At 46.4% G+C, this 20,317-nt stretch overlaps 1 protein-coding gene across 1 annotated transcript in view; it reads left to right on the top strand.

The window, feature by feature from the left end:
* Nucleotides 1-20,317, top strand: part of LOC141072548 (transient receptor potential cation channel subfamily M member 2-like) — a 493,704-nt gene that overhangs the window by 364,214 nt on the left and 109,173 nt on the right. The window lies entirely within an intron of this gene.

Genomic DNA, 20,317 nt, shown 5'->3' with positions numbered 1-20,317 from the left:
TAGATATATCCGCATGTCTGGGTAATCCGGGTGTCTGTAGATATATCCGCATGTCTGGGTAATCTGGGTGTCTATAGATATATCCGCATGTCTGGGTAATCCGGGTGTCTGTAGATATATCCGCATGTCTGGGTAATCTGGGTGTCTGTAGATATATCCGCATGTCTGGGTAATCCGGGTGTCTGTAGAGATATCCGCATGTCTGGGTAATCCGGGTGTCTGTAGAGATATCTGCATGTCTGGGTAATCCGGGTGTCTGTAGAGATATCTGCATGTCTGGGTAATCCGGGTGTCTGTAGAGATATCCGCATGTCTGGGTAATCCGGGTGTCTGTAGATATATCCGCATGTTTTGGTAATCTGGGTGTCTGTAGATATATCCGCATGTCTGGGTAATCCGGGTGTCTGTAGATATATCTGCATGTCTGGGTAATCTGGGTGTCTGTAGATATATCCGTATGTCCGTGTAATCTGGGTGTCTGTAGAGATATCCGCATGTCTGGGTAATCCGGGTGTCTGTAGAGATATCCGCATGTCCGTGTAATCTGGGTGTCTGTAGATATATCCGCATGTCTGGGTAATCTGGGTGTCTGTAGATATATCCGCATGTCCGTGTAATCTGGGTGTCTGTAGATATATCCGCATGTCTGGGTAATCTGGGTGTCTGTAGATATATCCGCATGTCTGTGTAATCCGGGTGTCTGTAGAGATATCTGCATGTCTGGGTAATCCGGGTGTCTGTAGAGATATCTGCATGTCTGGGTAATCCGGGTGTCTGTAGAGATATCCGCATGTCTGGGTAATCCGGGTGTCTGTAGAGATATCCGCATGTCTGGGTAATCCGGGTGTCTGTAGATATATCCGCATGTTTTGGTAATCTGGGTGTCTGTAGATATATCCTCATGTCTGAGTAATCCGGGTGTCTGTAGATATATCTGCATGTCTGGGTAATCTGGGTGTCTGTAGATATATCCGTATGTCCTTGTAATCTGGGTGTCTGTAGAGATATCCGCATGTCTGGGTAATCCGGGTGTCTGTAGAGATATCCGCATGTCCGTGTAATCTGGGTGTCTGTAGATATATCCGCATGTCTGGGTAATCTGGGTGTCTGTAGATATATCCGCATGTCCGTGTAATCTGGGTGTCTGTAGATATATCCGCATGTCTGGGTAATCCGGGTGTCTGTAGATATATCTGCATGTCTTGGTAATCTGGGTGTCTGTAGATATATCCGCATGTCCGTGTAATCTGGGAGTCTGTAGATATATCCGCATGTCTTGGTAATCTGGGTGTCTGTAGATATATCCGCATGTCTGGGTAATCCGGGTGTCTGTAGATATATCTGCATGTCTGGGTAATCTGGGTGTCTGTAGATATATCCGCATGTCCGTGTAATCTGGGTGTCTGTAGATATATCCGCATGTCTGGGTAATCTGGGTGTCTGTAGAGATATCCGCATGTCTGGGTAATCTGGGGGGCTGTAGAGATATCCGCATGTCTGGGTAATCCGGGTGTCTGTAGAGATATCCGCATGTCTGGGTAATCCGGGTGTCTGTAGATATATCCGCATGTCTGGGTAATCCGGGTGTCTGTAGATATATCTGCATGTCTGTGTAATCTGGGAGTCTGTAGAGATATCCGCATGTCTGGGTAATCTGGGTGTCTGTTGATATATCTGCATGTCTGGGTAATCTTGGTGTCTGTAGATATATCCGCATGTCCGTGTAATCTGGGTGTCTGTAGAGATATCCGCATGTCTGGGTAATCTGGGTGTCTGTAAAGATATCCGCATGTCTGGGTAATCTGGGTGTCTGTAGAGATATCCGCATGTCTGGGTAATCCGGGTATCTGTAGATATATCCGCATGTCTGGGTAATCTGGGTGTCTGTAGATATATCCGCATGTCTGGGTAATCTGGGTGTCTGTAGATATATCTGCATATCCGTGTAATCTGGGTGTCTATAGAGATATCCGCATGTCTGGGTAATCCGGGTGTCTGTAGAGATATCCGCATGTCCGTGTAATCTGGGTGTCTGTAGATATATCCGCATGTCTGGGTAATCCGGGTGTCTGTAGATATATCCGCATGTCTGGGTAATCTGGGTGTCTGTAGAGATATCCGCATGTCTGGGTAATCCGGGTGTCTGTAGATATATCCGCATGTCCGTGTAATCTGGGTGTCTGTAGAGATATCCGCATGTCTGGGTAATCCGGGTGTCTGTAGATATATCCGCATGTCTGGGTAATCTGGGTGTCTGTTGATATGTCTGCATGTCTGGGTAATCCGGGTGTCTGTAGATATATCCGCATGTCCGTGTAATCTGGGTGTCTGTAGAGATATCCGCATGTCTGGGTAATCTGGGTGTCTGTAGAGATATCCGCATGTCTGGGTAATCTGGGTGTCTGTTGATATGTCTGCATGTCTGGGTAATCCGGGTGTCTGTAGATATATCCGCATGTCCGTGTAATCTGGGTGTCTGTAGAGATATCCGCATGTCTGGGTAATCCGGGTGTCTGTAGATATATCCGCATGTCCGTGTAATCTGGGTGTCTGTAGAGATATCCGCATGTCTGGGTAATCCGGGTATCTGTAGATATATCCGCATGTCTGGGTAATCTGGGTGTCTGTAGATATATCCGCATGTCTGGGTAATCTGGGTGTCTGTAGATATATCTGCATATCCGTGTAATCTGGGTGTCTGTAGAGATATCCGCATGTCTGGGTAATCCGGGTGTCTGTAGAGATATCCGCATGTCCGTGTAATCTGACTGTCTGTAGATGTATCCGCATGTCTGGGTAATCCGGGTGTCTGTAGATATATCCGCATGTCTGGGTAATCTGGGTGTCTGTAGAGATATCCTCATGTCTGGGTAATCCGGGTGTCTGTAGATATATCCGCATGTCTGGGTAATCTGGGTGTCTGTAGAGATATCCGCATGTCTGGGTAATCCGGGTGTCTGTAGATATATCCGCATGTCCGTGTAATCTGGGTGTCTGTAGATATATCTGCATGTCCGTGTAATCTGGGTGTCTGTAAAGATATCCGCATGTCCGTGTAATCTGGGTGTCTGTAGATATATCTGCATGTCTGGGTAATCTGGGTGTCTGTAGATATATATGCGTGTCTGGGTAATCTTGGTGTCTGTAGATATATCCGCATGTCTGGGTAATCTGGGTGTCTGTAGATATATCCGCATGTCTGGGTAATCCGGGTGTCTGTAGATATATCCGCATGTCTGGGTAATCTGGGTGTCTGTAGATATATCCGCATGTCTGGATAATCCGGGTGTCTGTAGAGATATCTGCGTGTCTGGGTAATCTGGGTGTCTGTAGATATATCCGCATGTCTGGGTAATCCGGGTGTCTGTAGAGATATCCGCGTGTCTGGGTAATCTGGGTGTCTGTAGAGATATCTGCGTGTCTGGGTAATCTGGGTGTCTGTAGATATATCCGCATGTCCGTGTAATCTGGGTGTCTATAGATATATATGCGTGTCTGGGTAATCTGGGTGTCTGTAGATATATCCGCATGTCTGGGTAATCTGGGTGTCTGTAGAGATATCCGCATGTCCGTTTAATCTGGGTGTCTGTAGATATATCCGCATGTCTGGTTAATCTGGGTGTCTGTAGATATATCTGCATGTCTGGGTAATCTGGGTGTCTGTAGATATATATGCGTGTCTGGGTAATCTGGGTGTCTGTAGATATATCCGCGTGTCTGGGTAATCTGGGTGTCTGTAGAGATATCCGCATGTCTGGGTAATCTGGGTGTCTGTAGAGATATCCGCATGTCTGGGTAATCTGGGTGTCTGTAGATATATCCGCATGTCTGGGTAATCTGGGTGTCTGTAGATATATCCGCATGTCTGTGTAATCTGGGTGTCTGTAGATATATCCGCATGTCCGTGTAATCTGGGTGTCTGTAGATATATCCACATGTCTGTGTAATCTGGGTGTCTGTAGATATATCCGCATGTCTGGGTAATCTGGGTGTCTGTAGAGATATCCGCATGTCTGGGTAATCTGGGTGTCTGTAGAGATATCCGCATGTCTGGGTAATCCGGGTGTCTGTAGATATATCCGCATGTCTGGGTAATCTGGGTGTCTGTAGAGATATCCGCATGTCTGGGTAATCTGGGTGTCTGTAGAGATATCTGCATGTCTGGGTAATCCGGGTGTCTGTAGATATATCTGCATGTCTGGGTAATCTGGGTGTCTGTAGAGATATCCGCATGTCTGGGTAATCTGGGTGTCTGTAGAGATATCCGCATGTCTGGGTAATCTGGGTGTCTGTAGAGATATCCGCATGTCTGGGTAATCCGGGTGTCTGTAGATATATCCGCATGTCTGGGTAATCTGGGTGTCTGTAGAGATATCCGCATGTCTGGGTAATCTGGGTGTCTGTAGAGATATCCGCATGTCTGGGTAATCCGGGTGTCTGTAGATATATCTGCATGTCTGGGTAATCTGGGTGTCTGTAGAGATATCCGCATGTCTGGGTAATCTGGGTGTCTGTAGAGATATCCGCATGTCTGGGTAATCTGGGTGTCTGTAGATATATCCGCATGTCTGGGTAATCTGGGTGTCTGTAGAGATATCCGCATGTCTGTGTAATCTGGGTGTCTGTAGAGATATCCGCATGTCTGGGTAATCCGGGTGTCTGTAGATATATCTGCATGTCTGGGTAATCTGGGTGTCTGTAGAGATATCCGCATGTCTGGGTAATCTGGGTGTCTGTAGAGATATCCGCATGTCTGGGTAATCTGGGTGTCTGTAGAGATATCCGCATGTCTATGTAATCCGGGTGTCTGTAGATATATCTGCATGTCTGGGTAATCCGGGTGTCTGTAGATATATCCGCATGTCTGGGTAATCTGGGTGTCTGTAGAGATATCTGCATGTCTGGGTAATCTGGGTGTCTGTAGAGATATCCGCATGTCTGGGTAATCTGGGTGTCTGTAGATATATCCGCATGTCTGGGTAATCCGGGTGTCTGTAGATATATCCGCATGTCTGGGTAATCTGGGTGTCTGTAGATATATCCGCATGTCTGGGTAATCTGGGTGTCTGTAGAGATATCCGCATGTCTGGGTAATCTGGGTGTCTGTAGATATATCCGCATGTCTGGGTAATCCGGGTGTCTGTAGATATATCCGCATGTCTGGGTAATCTGGGTGTCTGTAGATATATCCGCATGTCTGGGTAATCTGGGTGTCTGTAGAGATATCCGCATGTCTGGGTAATCTGGGTGTCTGTAGATATATCCGCATGTCTGGGTAATCCGGGTGTCTGTAGATATATCCGCATGTCTGGGTAATCTGGGTGTCTGTAGAGATATCCGCATGTCTGGGTAATCCGGGTGTCTGTAGATATAACCGCATGTCTGGGTAATCTGGGTGTCTGTAGATATATCCGCATGTCTGGGTAATCTGGGTGTCTGTAGATATATCCGCATGTCTGGGTAATCCGGGTGTCTGTAGAGATATCCGCATGTCTGGGTAATCTGGGTGTCTGTAGAGATATCCGCATGTCTGGGTAATCCGGGTGTCTGTAGATATATACACATGTCTGGGTAATCTGGGTGTCTGTAGAGATATCCGCATGTCTGGGTAATCCGGGTGTCTGTAGATATATCTGCATGTCTGGGTAATCTGGGTGTCTGTAGAGATATCCGCATGTCTGGGTAATCCGGGTGTCTGTAGAGATATGTGCATGTCTGGGTAATCTGGGTGTCTGTAGAGATATCCGCATGTCTGGGTAATCTGGGTGTCTGTAGAGATATCCGCATGTCTGGGTAATCTGGGTGTCTGTAGAGATATCCGCATGTCTGGGTAATCCGGGTGTCTGTAGAGATATGTGCATGTCTGGGTAATCTGGGTGTCTGTAGATATATCCGCATGTCTGGGTAATCTGGGTGTCTGTAGAGATATCCGCATGTCTGGGTAATCTGGGTGTCTGTAGATATATCCGCATGTCTGGGTAATCTGGGTGTCTGTAGATATTTCCGCATGACTGGGTAATCCGGGTGTCTGTAGATATATCCGCATGTCCGTGTAATCTGGGTGTCTGTAGATATATCCGCATGTCTGGGTAATCCGGGTGTCTGTAGATATATACGCATGTCTGGGTAATCTGGGTGTCTGTAGAGATATCCGCATGTCTGGGTAATCCGGGTGTCTGTAGATATATCTGCATGTCTGGGTAATCTGGGTGTCTGTAGAGATATCCGCATGTCTGGGTAATCCGGGTGTCTGTAGAGATATGTGCATGTCTGGGTAATCTGGGTGTCTGTAGAGATATCCGCATGTCTGGGTAATCTGGGTGTCTGTAGAGATATCCGCATGTCTGGGTAATCTGGGTGTCTGTAGAGATATCCGCATGTCTGGGTAATCCGGGTGTCTGTAGAGATATGTGCATGTCTGGGTAATCTGGGTGTCTGTAGAGATATCCGCATGTCTGGGTAATCTGGGTGTCTGTAGAGATATCCGCATGTCTGCGTAATCTGGGTGTCTGTAGAGATATCCGCATGTCTGGGTAATCCGGGTGTCTGTAGATATATCTGCATGTCTGGGTAATCTGGGTGTCTGTAGAGATATCCGCATGTCTGGGTAATCTGGGTGTCTGTAGAGATATCCGCATGTCTGGGTAATCCAGGTGTCTGTAGAGATATGTGCATGTCTGGGTAATCTGGGTGTCTGTAGAGATATCCGCATGTCTGGGTAATCTGGGTGTCTGTAGAGATATCCGCATGTCTGGGTAATCTGGGTGTCTGTAGAGATATCCGCATGTCTGGGTAATCCGGGTGTCTGTAGATATATCTGCATGTCTGGGTAATCTGGGTGTCTGTAGAGATATCCGCATGTCTGGGTAATCTGGGTGTCTGTAGAGATATCCGCATGACTGGGTAATCTGGGTGTCTGTAGATATATCCGCATGTCTGGGTAATCCGGGTGTCTGTAGAGATATGTGCATGTCTGGGTAATCTGGGTGTCTGTAGAGATATCCGCATGTCTGGGTAATCTGGGTGTCTGTAGAGATATCCGCATGTCTGGGTAATCTGGGTGTCTGTAGAGATATCCGCATGTCTGGGTAATCCGGGTGTCTGTAGATATATCTGCATGTCTGGGTAATCTGGGTGTCTGTAGAGATATCCGCATGTCTGGGTAATCTGGGTGTCTGTAGAGATATCCGCATGTCTGGGTAATCTGGGTGTCTGTAGATATATCCGCATGTCTGGGTAATCCGGGTGTCTGTAGATATATCCGCATGTCTGGGTAATCTGGGTGTCTGTAGAGATATCCGCATGTCTGGGTAATCTGGGTGTCTGTAGAGATATCCGCATGTCTGGGTAATCTGGATGTCTGTAGAGATATCCGCATGTCTGGGTAATCCGGGTGTCTGTAGATATATCTGCATGTCTGGGTAATCTGGGTGTCTGTAGAGATATCCGCATGTCTGGGTAATCTGGGTGTCTGTAGAGATATCCGCATGACTGGGTAATCTGGGTGTCTGTAGATATATCCGCATGTCTGGGTAATCCGGGTGTCTGTAGAGATATGTGCATGTCTGGGTAATCTGGGTGTCTGTAGAGATATCCGCATGTCTGGGTAATCTGGGTGTCTGTAGAGATATCCGCATGTCTGGGTAATCTGGGTGTCTGTAGAGATATCCGCATGTCTGGGTAATCCGGGTGTCTGTAGATATATCTGCATGTCTGGGTAATCTGGGTGTCTGTAGAGATATCCGCATGTCTGGGTAATCTGGGTGTCTGTAGAGATATCCGCATGTCTGGGTAATCTGGGTGTCTGTAGATATATCCGCATGTCTGGGTAATCCGGGTGTCTGTAGATATATCCGCATGTCTGGGTAATCCGGGTGTCTGTAGATATATCTGCATGTCTGGGTAATCCGGGTGTCTGTAGATATATCCGCATGTCTGGGTAATCTGGGTGTCTGTAGAGATATCCGCATGTCTGGGTAATCTGGGTGTCTGTAGAGATATCCGCATGTCTGGGTAATCTGGGTGTCTGTAGAGATATCCGCATGTCTGGGTAATCCGGGTGTCTGTAGATATATCCGCATGTCTGGGTAATCTGGGTGTCTGTAGATATATCCGCATGTCTGGGTAATCTGGGTGTCTGTAGATATATCTGCATATCCGTGTAATCTGGGTGTCTGTAGAGATATCCGCATGTCTGGGTAATCCGGGTGTCTGTAGAGATATCCGCATGTCCGTGTAATCTGGGTGTCTGTAGATATATCCGCATGTCTGGGTAATCCGGGTGTCTGTAGATATATCCGCATGTCTGGGTAATCTGGGTGTCTGTAGAGATATCCGCATGTCTGGGTAATCCGGGTGTCTGTAGATATATCCGCATGTCCGTGTAATCTGGGTGTCTGTAGAGATATCCGCATGTCTGGGTAATCTGGGTGTCTGTAGATATATCTGCATGTCCGTGTAATCTGGGTGTCTGTAGAGATATCTGCATGTCCGTGTAATCTGGGTGTCTGTAGATATATATGCATGTCTGGCTAATCTGGGTGTCTGTAGATATATATGCGTGTCTGGGTAATCTGGGTGTCTGTAGATATATCCGCATGTCTGGGTAATCTGGGTGTCTGTAGATATATCCGCATGTCTGGGTAATCCGGGTGTCTGTAGATATATCCGCATGTCTGGGTAATCTGGGTGTCTGTAGATATATCCGCATGTCTGGATAATCCGGGTGTCTGTAGAGATATCCGCATGTCTGGGTAATCTGGGTGTCTGTAGATATATCCGCATGTCTGGGTAATCCGGGTGTCTGTAGATATATCCGCATGTCTGGGTAATCTGGGTGTCTGTAGATATATCCGCATGTCTGGATAATCCGGGTGTCTGTAGAGATATCTGCGTGTCTGGGTAATCTGGGTGTCTGTAGATATATCTGCATGTCTGGGTAATCCGGGTGTCTGTAGAGATATCCGCGTGTCTGGGTAATCTGGGTGTCTGTAGATATATCCGCATGTCTGGGTAATCTGGGTGTCTGTAGATATATCTGCATGTCTGGGTAATCTGGGTGTCTGTAGAGATATCCGCATGTCCGTGTAATCTGGGTGTCTGTAGATATATCTGCATGTCTGGGTAATCTGGGTGTCTGTAGATATATCCGCATGTCTGGGTAATCTGGGTGTCTGTAGATATATATGCGTGTCTGGGTAATCTGGGTGTCTGTAGAGATATCCGCATGTCCGTGTAATCTGGGTGTCTGTAGATATATCCGCATGTCTGGGTAATCTGGGTGTCTGTAGATATATCTGCATGTCTGGGTAATCTGGGTGTCTGTAGATATATATGCGTGTCTGGGTAATCTGGGTGTCTGTAGATATATCCGCATGTCTGGGTAATCTGGGTGTCTGTAGAGATATCCGCATGTCCGTGTAATCTGGGTGTCTGTAGATATATCCGCATGTCTGGGTAATCTGGGTGTCTGTAGATATATCTGCATGTCTGGGTAATCTGGGTGTCTGTAGATATATATGCATGTCTGGGTAATCTGGGTGTCTGTAGATATATCCGCATGTCTGGGTAATCTGGGTGTCTGTAGATATATCTGCATGTCTGGGTAATCTGGGTGTCTGTAGAGATATCTGCATGTCTGGGTAATCTGGGTGTCTGTAGAGATATCCGCATGTCCGTGTAATCTGTGTGTAATCTGTACCCATGTCCGTGTAATCTGGGTGTCTGTAGATATATCTGCATGTCTGGGTAATCTGGGTGTCTGTAGAGATATCCGCATGTCCGTGTAATCTGGGTGTAATCTGTAGACAGTGTAATCCGTGTAATCTGCAGACAGATATCTATCTGTCTGCAGATATATATGTCTGTAGAGATATCCGCATGTCCGTGTAATCTGGGTGTCTGTAGATATATCTGCATGTCTGGGTAATCTGGGTGTCTGTAGAGATATCCGCATGTCTGGGTAATCTGGGTGTCTGTAGATATATATGCGTGTCTGGGTAATCTGGGTGTCTGGTATATCGCATGTCTGGGTAATCTGGGTGTCTGTAGATATATCTGCATGTCTGGGTAATCTGGGTGTCTGTAGAGATATCCGCATGTCTGGGTAATCTGGGTGTCTGTAGAGATATCCGCATGTCTGGGTAATCTGGGTGTCTGTAGATATATCCGCATGTCTGGGTAATCCGGGTGTCTGTAGATATATCCGCATGTCTGGGTAATCTGGGTGTCTGTAGAGATATCCGCATGTCTGGGTAATCTGGGTGTCTGTAGAGATATCCGCATGTCTGGGTAATCTGGATGTCTGTAGAGATATCCGCATGTCTGGGTAATCCGGGTGTCTGTAGATATATCTGCATGTCTGGGTAATCTGGGTGTCTGTAGAGATATCCGCATGTCTGGGTAATCTGGGTGTCTGTAGAGATATCCGCATGACTGGGTAATCTGGGTGTCTGTAGATATATCCGCATGTCTGGGTAATCCGGGTGTCTGTAGAGATATGTGCATGTCTGGGTAATCTGGGTGTCTGTAGAGATATCCGCATGTCTGGGTAATCTGGGTGTCTGTAGAGATATCCGCATGTCCGTGTAATCTGGGTGTCTGTAGATATATCCGCATGTCTGGGTAATCTGGGTGTCTGTAGATATATCTGCATGTCTGGGTAATCTGGGTGTCTGTAGATATATATGCGTGTCTGGGTAATCTGGGTGTCTGTAGATATATCCGCATGTCTGGGTAATCTGGGTGTCTGTAGAGATATCCGCATGTCCGTGTAATCTGGGTGTCTGTAGATATCCGCATGTCTGGGTAATCTGGGTGTCTGTAGATATATCTGCATGTCTGGGTAATCTGGGTGTCTGTAGAGATATCCGCATGTCTGGGTAATCTGGGTGTCTGTAGAGATATCCGCATGTCTGGGTAATCTGGGTGTCTGTAGAGATATCTGCATGTCTGGGTAATCTGGGTGTCTGTAGAGATATCCGCATGTCCGTGTAATCTGTGTGTAATCTGTACCCATGTCCGTGTAATCTGGGTGTCTGTAGATATATCTGCATGTCTGGGTAATCTGGGTGTCTGTAGAGATATCCGCATGTCCGTGTAATCTGGGTGTAATCTGTACCCATGTCCGTGTAATCTGGGTGTCTGTAGATATATCCGCATGTCTGGGTAATCTGGGTGTCTGTAGATATATCTGCATGTCTGGGTAATCTGGGTGTCTGTAGATATATCTGCATGTCCGTGTAATCTGGGTGTCTGTAGATATATATGCATGTCTGGGTAATCTGGGTGTCTGTAGAGATATCCGCATGTCTGGGTAATCTGGGTGTCTGTAGAGATATCCGCATGTCCGTGTAATCTGGGTGTAATCTGTACCCATGTCCGTGTAATCTGGGTGTCTGTAGATATATCTGCATGTCTGGGTAATCTGGGTGTCTGTAGAGATATCCGCATGTCCGTGTAATCTGGGTGTCTGTAGATATATCTGCATGTCTGGGTAATCTGGGTGTCTGTAGAGATATCCGCATGTCTGGGTAATCTGGGTGTCTGTAGATATATATGCGTGTCTGGGTAATCTGGGTGTCTGGTATACCGCATGTCTGGGTAATCTGGGTGTCTGTAGATATATCTGCATGTCTGGGTAATCTGGGTGTCTGTAGAGATATCCGCATGTCTGGGTAATCTGGGTGTCTGTAGATATATCCGCATGTCTGGGTAATCTGGGTGTCTGTAGATATTTCCGCATGACTGGGTAATCCGGGTGTCTGTAGATATATCCGCATGTCCGTGTAATCTGGGTGTCTGTAGATATATCCGCATGTCTGGGTAATCTGGGTCTCTGTAGATATATCCGCATGTCTGGGTAATCCGGGTGTCTGTAGATATATCCGCATGTCTGGGTAATCCGGGTGTCTGTAGATATATCCGCATGTCTGGGTAATCTGGGTGTCTGTAGATATATCCGCATGTCTGGGTAATCTGGGTGTCTGTAGATATATCTGCATGTCTGGGTAATCTGGGTGTCTGTAGATATATCCGCATGTCTGGGTAATCTGGGTGTCTGTAGATATATCCGCATGTCTGGGTAATCTGGGTGTCTGTAGAGATATCCGCATGTCCGTGTAATCTGGGTGTCTGTAGATATATCTGCATGTCTGGGTAATCTGGGTGTCTGTAGAGATATCCGCATGTCCGTGTAATCTGGGTGTCTGTAGATATATCTGCATGTCTGGGTAATCTGGGTGTCTGTAGATATACAGTATCTGCATGTCCGTGTAATCTGGGTGTCTGTAGATATATCCGCATGTCTGGGTAATCTGGGTGTCTGTAGATATATCTGCATGTCTGGGTAATCTGGGTGACTGTAGATATATATGCGTGTCTGGGTAATCTGGGTGTCTGTAGATATATCCGCATGTCTGGGTAATCTGGGTGTCTGTAGATATATCCGCATGTCTGGGTAATCCGGGTGTCTGTAGATATATCCGCATGTCTGGGTAATCCGGGTGTCTGTAGATATATCCGCATGTCTGGGTAATCTGGGTGTCTGTAGATATATCCGCATGTCTGGGTAATCTGGGTGTCTGTAGATATATCTGCATATCCGTGTAATCTGGGTGTCTGTAGATATATCCGGATGTCTGGGTAATCTGGGTGTCTGTAGATATATCTGCATGTCTGGGTAATCTGGGTGTCTGTAGAGATATCCGCATGTCCGTGTAATCTGGGTGTCTGTAGATATATCTGCATGTCTGGGTAATCTGGGTGTCTGTAGATATACAGTATCTGCATGTCCGTGTAATCTGGGTGTCTGTAGATATATCCGCATGTCTGGGTAATGTGGGTGTCTGTAGATATATCCGCATGTCTGGGTAATCTGGGTGTCTGTAGAGATATCCGCATGTCCGTGTAATCTGGGTGTCTGTAGATATATCCGGATGTCTGGGTAATCTGGGTGTCTGTAGATATATCTGCATGTCTGGGTAATCTGGGTGTCTGTAGATATATATGCGTGTCTGGGTAATCTGGGTGTCTGTAGATATATCCGCATGTCTGGGTAATCTGGGTGTCTGTAGAGATATCCGCATGTCCGTGTAATCTGGGTGTAATCTGTACGCATGTCCGTGTAATCTGGGTGTCTGTAGATATATCTGCATGTCTGGGTAATCTGGGTGTCTGTAGAGATATCCGCATGTCCGTGTAATCTGGGTGTAATCTGTAGACTGTGTAATCCGTGTAATCTGCAGACAGATATCTATCTGTCTGCAGATATATATGTCTGTAGAGATATCCGCATGTCCGTGTAATCTGGGTGTCTGAAGATATATCTGCATGTCTGGGTAATCTGGGTGTCTGTAGAGATATCCGCATGTCTGGGTAATCTGGGTGTCTGTAGATATATATGCGTGTCTGGGTAATCTGGGTGTCTGGTATACCGCATGTCTGGGTAATCTGGGTGTCTGTAGATATATCTACATGTCTGGGTAATCTGGGTGTCTGTAGAGATATCCGCATGTCTGGGTAATCTGGGTGTCTGTAGATATATCCGCATGTCTGGGTAATCTGGGTGTCTGTAGATATATCCGCATGTCTGGGTAATCCGGGTGTCTGTAGATATATCCGCATGTCCGTGTAATCTGGGTGTCTGTAGATATATCCGCATGTCTGGGTAATCTGGGTGTCTGTAGATATATCCGCATGTCCGTGTAATCTGGGTGTCTGTAGATATATCCGCGTGTCTGGGTAATCTGGGTGTCTGGTATACCGCATGTCTGGGTAATCTGGGTGTCTGTAGATATATCTACATGTCTGGGTAATCTGGGTGTCTGTAGAGATATCCGCATGTCTGGGTAATCTGGGTGTCTGTAGATATATCCGCATGTCTGGGTAATCTGGGTGTCTGTAGATATATCCGCATGTCTGGGTAATCCGGGTGTCTGTAGATATATCCGCATGTCCGTGTAATCTGGGTGTCTGTAGATATATCCGCATGTCTGGGTAATCTGGGTGTCTGTAGATATATCCGCATGTCTGGGTAATCCGGGTGTCTGTAGATATATCCGCATGTCTGGGTAATCCGGGTGTCTGTAGATATATCCGCATGTCTGGGTAATCTGGGTGTCTGTAGATATATCCGCATGTCTGGGTAATCTGGGTGTCTGTAGAGATATCCGCATGTCCGTGTAATCTGGGTGTCTGTAGATATATCTGCATGTCTTTTTAATCTGGGTGTCTGTAGAGATATCCGCATGTCCGTGTAATCTGGGTGTCTGTAGATATATCCGCATGTCTGGGTAATCTGGGTGTCTGTAGATATATCTGCATGTCTGGGTAATCTGGGTGTCTGTAGATATATCTGCATGTCCGTGTAATCTGGGTGTCTGTAGATATATCCGCATGTCTGGGTAATCTGGGTGTCTGTAGATATATATGCATGTCTGGGTAATCTGGGTGTCTGTAGATATATCCGCATGTCTGGGTAATCTGGGTGTCTGTAGAGATATCCGCATGTCTGGGTAATCTGGGTGTCTGTAGAGATATCCGCATGTCCGTGTAATCTGGGTGTAATCTGTACCCATGTCCGTGTAATCTGGGTGTCTGTAGATATATCTGCATGTCCGTGTAATCTGGGTGTAATCTGTAGACAGTGTAATCCGTGTAATCTGCAGACAGATATCTATCTGTCTGCAGATATATATGTCTGTAGAGATATCCGCATGTCCGTGTAATCTGGGTGTCTGTAGATATATCTGCATGTCTGGGTAATCTGGGTGTCTGTAGAGATATCCGCATGTCTGGGTAATCTGGGTGTCTGTAGATATATATGCGTGTCTGGGTAATCTGGGTGTCTGGTATACCGCATGTCTGGGTAATCTGGGTGTCTGTAGATATATCTGCATGTCTGGGTAATCTGGGTGTCTGTAGATATATCCGCATGTCTGGGTAATCTGGGTGTCTGTAGATATTTCCGCATGACTGGGTAATCTGGGTGTCTGTAGATATTTCCGCATGACTGGGTAATCCAGGTGTCTGTAGATATATCCGCATGTCCGTGTAATCTGGGTGTCTGTAGATATATCCGCATGTCTGGGTAATCTGGGTGTCTGTAGATATATCCGCATGTCTGGGTAATCCGGGTGTATGTAGATATATCTGCATGTCTGGGTAATCCGGGTGTCTGTAGAGATATCCGCATGTCTGGGTAATCTGGGTGTCTGTAGATATATCCGCATGTCTGGGTAATCTGGGTGTCTGTAGATATTTCCGCATGACTGGGTAATCCAGGTGTCTGTAGATATATCCGCATGTCCGTGTAATCTGGGTGTCTGTAGATATATCCGCATGTCTGGGTAATCCGGGTGTCTGTAGATATATCCGCATGTCTGGGTAATCCGGGTGTCTGTAGATATATCCGCATGTCTGGGTAATCCGGGTGTCTGTAGATATATCCGCATGTCTGGGTAATCTGGGTGTCTGTAGATATATCCGCATGTCTGGGTAATCTGGGTGTCTGTAGAGATATCCGCATGTCCGTGTAATCTGGGTGTCTGTAGATATATCTGCATGTCTGGGTAATCTGGGTGTCTGTAGAGATATCCGCATGTCTGGGTAATCTGGGTGTCTGTAGATATATATGCGTGTCTGGGTAATCTGGGTGTCTGGTATACCGCATGTCTGGGTAATCTGGCTGTCTGTAGATATATCTGCATGTCTGGGTAATCTGGGTGTCTGTAGAGATATCCGCATGTCTGGGTAATCTGGGTGTCTGTAGATATATCCGAATGTCTGGGTAATCTGGGTGTCTGTAGATATATCCGCATGTCTGGGTAATCCTGGTGTCTGTAGATATATCCGCATGTCCGTGTAATCTGGGTGTCTGTAGATATATCCGCATGTCTGGGTAATCTGGGTGTCTGTAGATATATCCGCATGTCTGGGTAATCCGGGTGTCTGTAGATATATCCGCATGTCTGGGTAATCCGGGTGTCTGTAGATATATCCGCATGTCTGGGTAATCTGGGTGTCTGTAGATATATCCGCATGTCTGGGTAATCTGGGTGTCTGTAGAGATATCCGCATGTCCTTGTAATCTGGGTGTCTGTAGATATATCTGCATGTCTTTGTAATCTGGGTGTCTGTAGAGATATCCGCATGTCCGTGTAATCTGGGTGTCTGTAGATATATCCGCATGTCTGGGTAATCTGGGTGTCTGTAGATATATCTGCATGTCTGGGTAATCTGGGTGTCTGTAGATATATCTGCATGTCCGTGTAATCTGGGTGTCTGTAGATATATCCGCATGTCTGGGTAATCTGGGTGTCTGTAGATATATATGCATGTCTGGGTAATCTGGGTGTCTGTAGAGATATCCGCATGTCTGGGTAATCTGGGTGTCTGTAGAGATATCCGCATGTCTGGGTAATCTGGGTGTCTATAGAGATATCCGCATGTCCGTGTAATCTGGGTGTAATCTGTACCCATGTCCGTGTAATCTGGGTGTCTGTAGATATATCTGCATGTCTGGGTAATCTGGGTGTCTGTAGAGATATCCGCATGTCCGTGTAATCTGGGTGTAATCTGTAGACAGTGTAATCCGTGTAATCTGCAGACAGATATCTATCTGTCTGCAGATATATATGTCTGTAGAGATATCCGCATGTCCGTGTAATCTGGGTGTCTGTAGATATATCTGCATGTCTGGGTAATCTGGGTGTCTGTAGAGATATCCGCATGTCTGGGTAATCTGGGTGTCTGTAGATATATATGCGTGTCTGGGTAATCTGGGTGTCTGGTATACCGCATGTCTGGGTAATCTGGGTGTCTGTAGATATATCCGCATGTCTAGGTAATCTGGGTGTCTGTAGAGATATCCGCATGTCTGGGTAATCTGGGTGTCTGTAGATATATCCGCATGTCTGGGTAATCTGGGTGTCTGTAGATATTTCCGCATGACTGGGTAATCCGGGTGTCTGTAGATATATCCGCATGTCCGTGTAATCTGGGTGTCTGTAGATATATCCGCATGTCTGGGTAATCTGGGTGTCTGTAGATATATCCGCATGTCTGGGTAATCCGGGTGTCTGTAGATATATCCGCATGTCTGGGTAATCCGGGTGTCTGTAGATATATCCGCATGTATGGGTAATCTGGGTGTCTGTAGATATATCCGCATGTCTGGGTAATCTGGGTGTCTGTAGAGATATCCGCATGTCCGTGTAATCTGGGTGTCTGTAGATATATCTGCATGTCTGGGTAATCTGGGTGTCTGTAGAGATATCCGCATGTCCGTGTAATCTGGGTGTCTGTAGATATATCCGCATGTCTGGGTAATCTGGGTGTCTGTAGATATATCTGCATGTCTGGGTAATCTGGGTGTCTGTAGATATACAGTATCTGCATGTCCGTGTAATCTGGGTGTCTGTAGATATATCCGCATGTCTGGGTAATCTGGGTGTCTGTAGATATATATGCATGTCTGGGTAATCTGGGTGTCTGTAGATATATCCGCATTTCTGGGTAATCTGGGTGTCTGTAGATATATCCGCATGTCTGGGTAATCTGGGTGTCTGTAGAGATATTCGCATGTCTGGGTAATCTGGGTGTCTGGAGAGATATCCGCATGTCTGGGTAATCTGGGTGTCTGTAGAGATATCCGCATGTCCGTGTAATCTGGGTGTCTGTAGATATATCCGCATGTCTGGGTAATCTGGGTCTCTGTAGAGATATCCGCATGTCCGTGTAATCTGGGTTTCTGGAGAGATATCCGCATGTCTGGGTAATCTGGGTGTCTGTAGATTTATCCGCATGTCTGGGTAATCTGTGTGTCTGTAGATATATCCGCATGTCTGGGTAATCTGGGTGTCTGTAGAGATATCCGCATGTCCGTGTAATCTGGGTGTCTGGAGAGATATCCGCATGTCTGGGTAATCTGGGTGTCTGTAGATATATCTGCATGTCTGGGTAATCTGGGTGTCTGTAGAGATATCCGCATGTCCGTGTAATCTGGGTGTCTGTAGATATATCCGCATGTCTGGGTAATCTGGGTGTCTGTAGAGATATCCGCATGTCCGTGTAATCTGGGTGTCTGGAGAGATATCCGCATGTCTGGGTAATCTGGGTGTCTGTAGATATATCCGCATGTCTGGGTAATCTGGGTGTCTGTAGATATATCCGCATGTCTGGGTAATCTGGGTGTCTGTAGAGATATCCGCATGTCTGGGTAATCTGGGTGTCTGTAGATATATCTGCATGTCTGGGTAATCTGGGTGTCTGTAGATATATCCGCATGTCTGGGTAATCTGGGTGTCTGTAGAGATATCCGCATGTCTGGGTAATCTGGGTGTCTGGAGAGATATCCGCATGTCTGGGTAATCTGGGTGTCTGTAGATATATCCGCATGTCTGGGTAATCTGGGTGTCTGTAGAGATATCCGCATGTCTGGGTAATCTGGGTGTCTGGAGAGATATCCGCATGTCTGGGTAATCTGGGTGTCTGTAGAGATATCTGCATGTCTGGGTAATCCGGGTGTCTGGAGAGATATCCGCATGTCCGTGTAATCTGGGTGTCTGTAGATATATCCGCATGTCTGGGTAATCTGCGTGTCTGTAGAGATATCCGCATGTCCGTGTAATCTGGGTGTAATCTGTAGACAGTGTAATCCGTGTAATCTGCAGACAGATATCTATCTGTCTGCAGATATATATGTCTGTAGAGATATCCGCATGTCCGTGTAATCTGGGTGTCTGTAGATATATCTGCATGTCTGGGTAATCTGGGTGTCTGTAGAGATATCCGCATGTCCGTGTAATCTGGGTGTAATCTGTAGACAGTGTAATCCGTGTAATCTGCAGACAGATATCTATCTGTCTGCAGATATATATGTCTGTAGAGATATCCGCATGTCCGTGTAATCTGGGTGTCTGTAGATATATCTGCATGTCTGGGTAATCTGGGTGTCTGTAGAGATATCCGCATGTCTGGGTAATCCGGGTGTCTGTAGATAAATCCGCATGTCCGTGTAATCTGGGTGTCTGTAGATATATCCGCATGTCTGGGTAATCTGGGTGTCTGTAGATATATCCGCATGTCTGGGAAATCCGGGTGTCTGTAGATATATCCGCATGTCTGGGTAATCCGGGTGTCTGTAGATATATCCGCATGTCTGGGTAATCTGGGTGTCTGTAGATATATCCGCATGTCTGGGTAATCTGGGTGTCTGTAGAGATATCCGCATGTCCGTGTAATCTGGGTGTCTGTAGATATATCTGCATGTCTTTGTAATCTGGGTGTCTGTAAAGATATCCGCATGTCCGTGTAATCTGGGTGTCTGTAGATATATCCGCATGTCTGGGTAATCTGGGTGTCTGTAGATATATCTGCATGTCTGGGTAATCTGGGTGTCTGTAGATATATCTGCATGTCCGTGTAATCTGGGTGTCTGTAGATATATCCGCATGTCTGGGTAATCTGGGTGTCTGTAGATATATATGCATGTCTGGGTAATCTGGGTGTCTGTAGATATATCCGCATGTCTGGGTAATCTGGGTGTCTGTAGAGATATCCGCATGTCTGGGTAATCTGGGTGTCTGTAGAGATATCCGCATGTCCGTGTAATCTGGGTGTAATCTGTACCCATGTCCGTGTAATCTGGGTGTCTGTAGATATATCTGCATGTCCGTGTAATCTGGGTGTAATCTGTAGACAGTGTAATCCGTGTAATCTGCAGACAGATATCTATCTGTCTGCAGATATATATGTCTGTAGAGATATCCGCATGTCCGTGTAATCTGGGTGTCTGTAGATATATCTGCATGTCTGGGTAATCTGGGTGTCTGTAGAGATATCCGCATGTCTGGGTAATCTGGGTGTCTGTAGATATATATGCGTGTCTGGGTAATCTGGGTGTCTGGTATACCGCATGTCTGGGTAATCTGGGTGTCTGTAGATATATCTGCATGTCTGGGTAATCTGGGTGTCTGTAGATATATCCGCATGTCTGGGTAATCTGGGTGTCTGTAGATATTTCCGCATGACTGGGTAATCTGGGTGTCTGTAGATATTTCCGCATGACTGGGTAATCCAGGTGTCTGTAGATATATCCGCATGTCCGTGTAATCTGGGTGTCTGTAGATATATCCGCATGTCTGGGTAATCTGGGTGTCTGTAGATATATCCGCATGTCTGGGTAATCCGGGTGTCTGTAGATATATCTGCATGTCTGGGTAATCCGGGTGTCTGTAGAGATATCCGCATGTCTGGGTAATCTGGGTGTCTGTAGATATATCCGCATGTCTGGGTAATCTGGGTGTCTGTAGATATT

The sequence above is a fragment of the Dendrobates tinctorius genome, unplaced genomic scaffold (genome assembly GCF_039654945.1).
Source record: "Dendrobates tinctorius isolate UK_male_01 unplaced genomic scaffold, ASM3965494v1 ptg000275l, whole genome shotgun sequence".
NCBI classification, from domain to species: Eukaryota; Metazoa; Chordata; class Amphibia; order Anura; family Dendrobatidae; genus Dendrobates; species Dendrobates tinctorius.
Note: the sequence above shows the minus strand (reverse complement) of the source record. Positions and strands in the feature narration are given on the sequence as shown.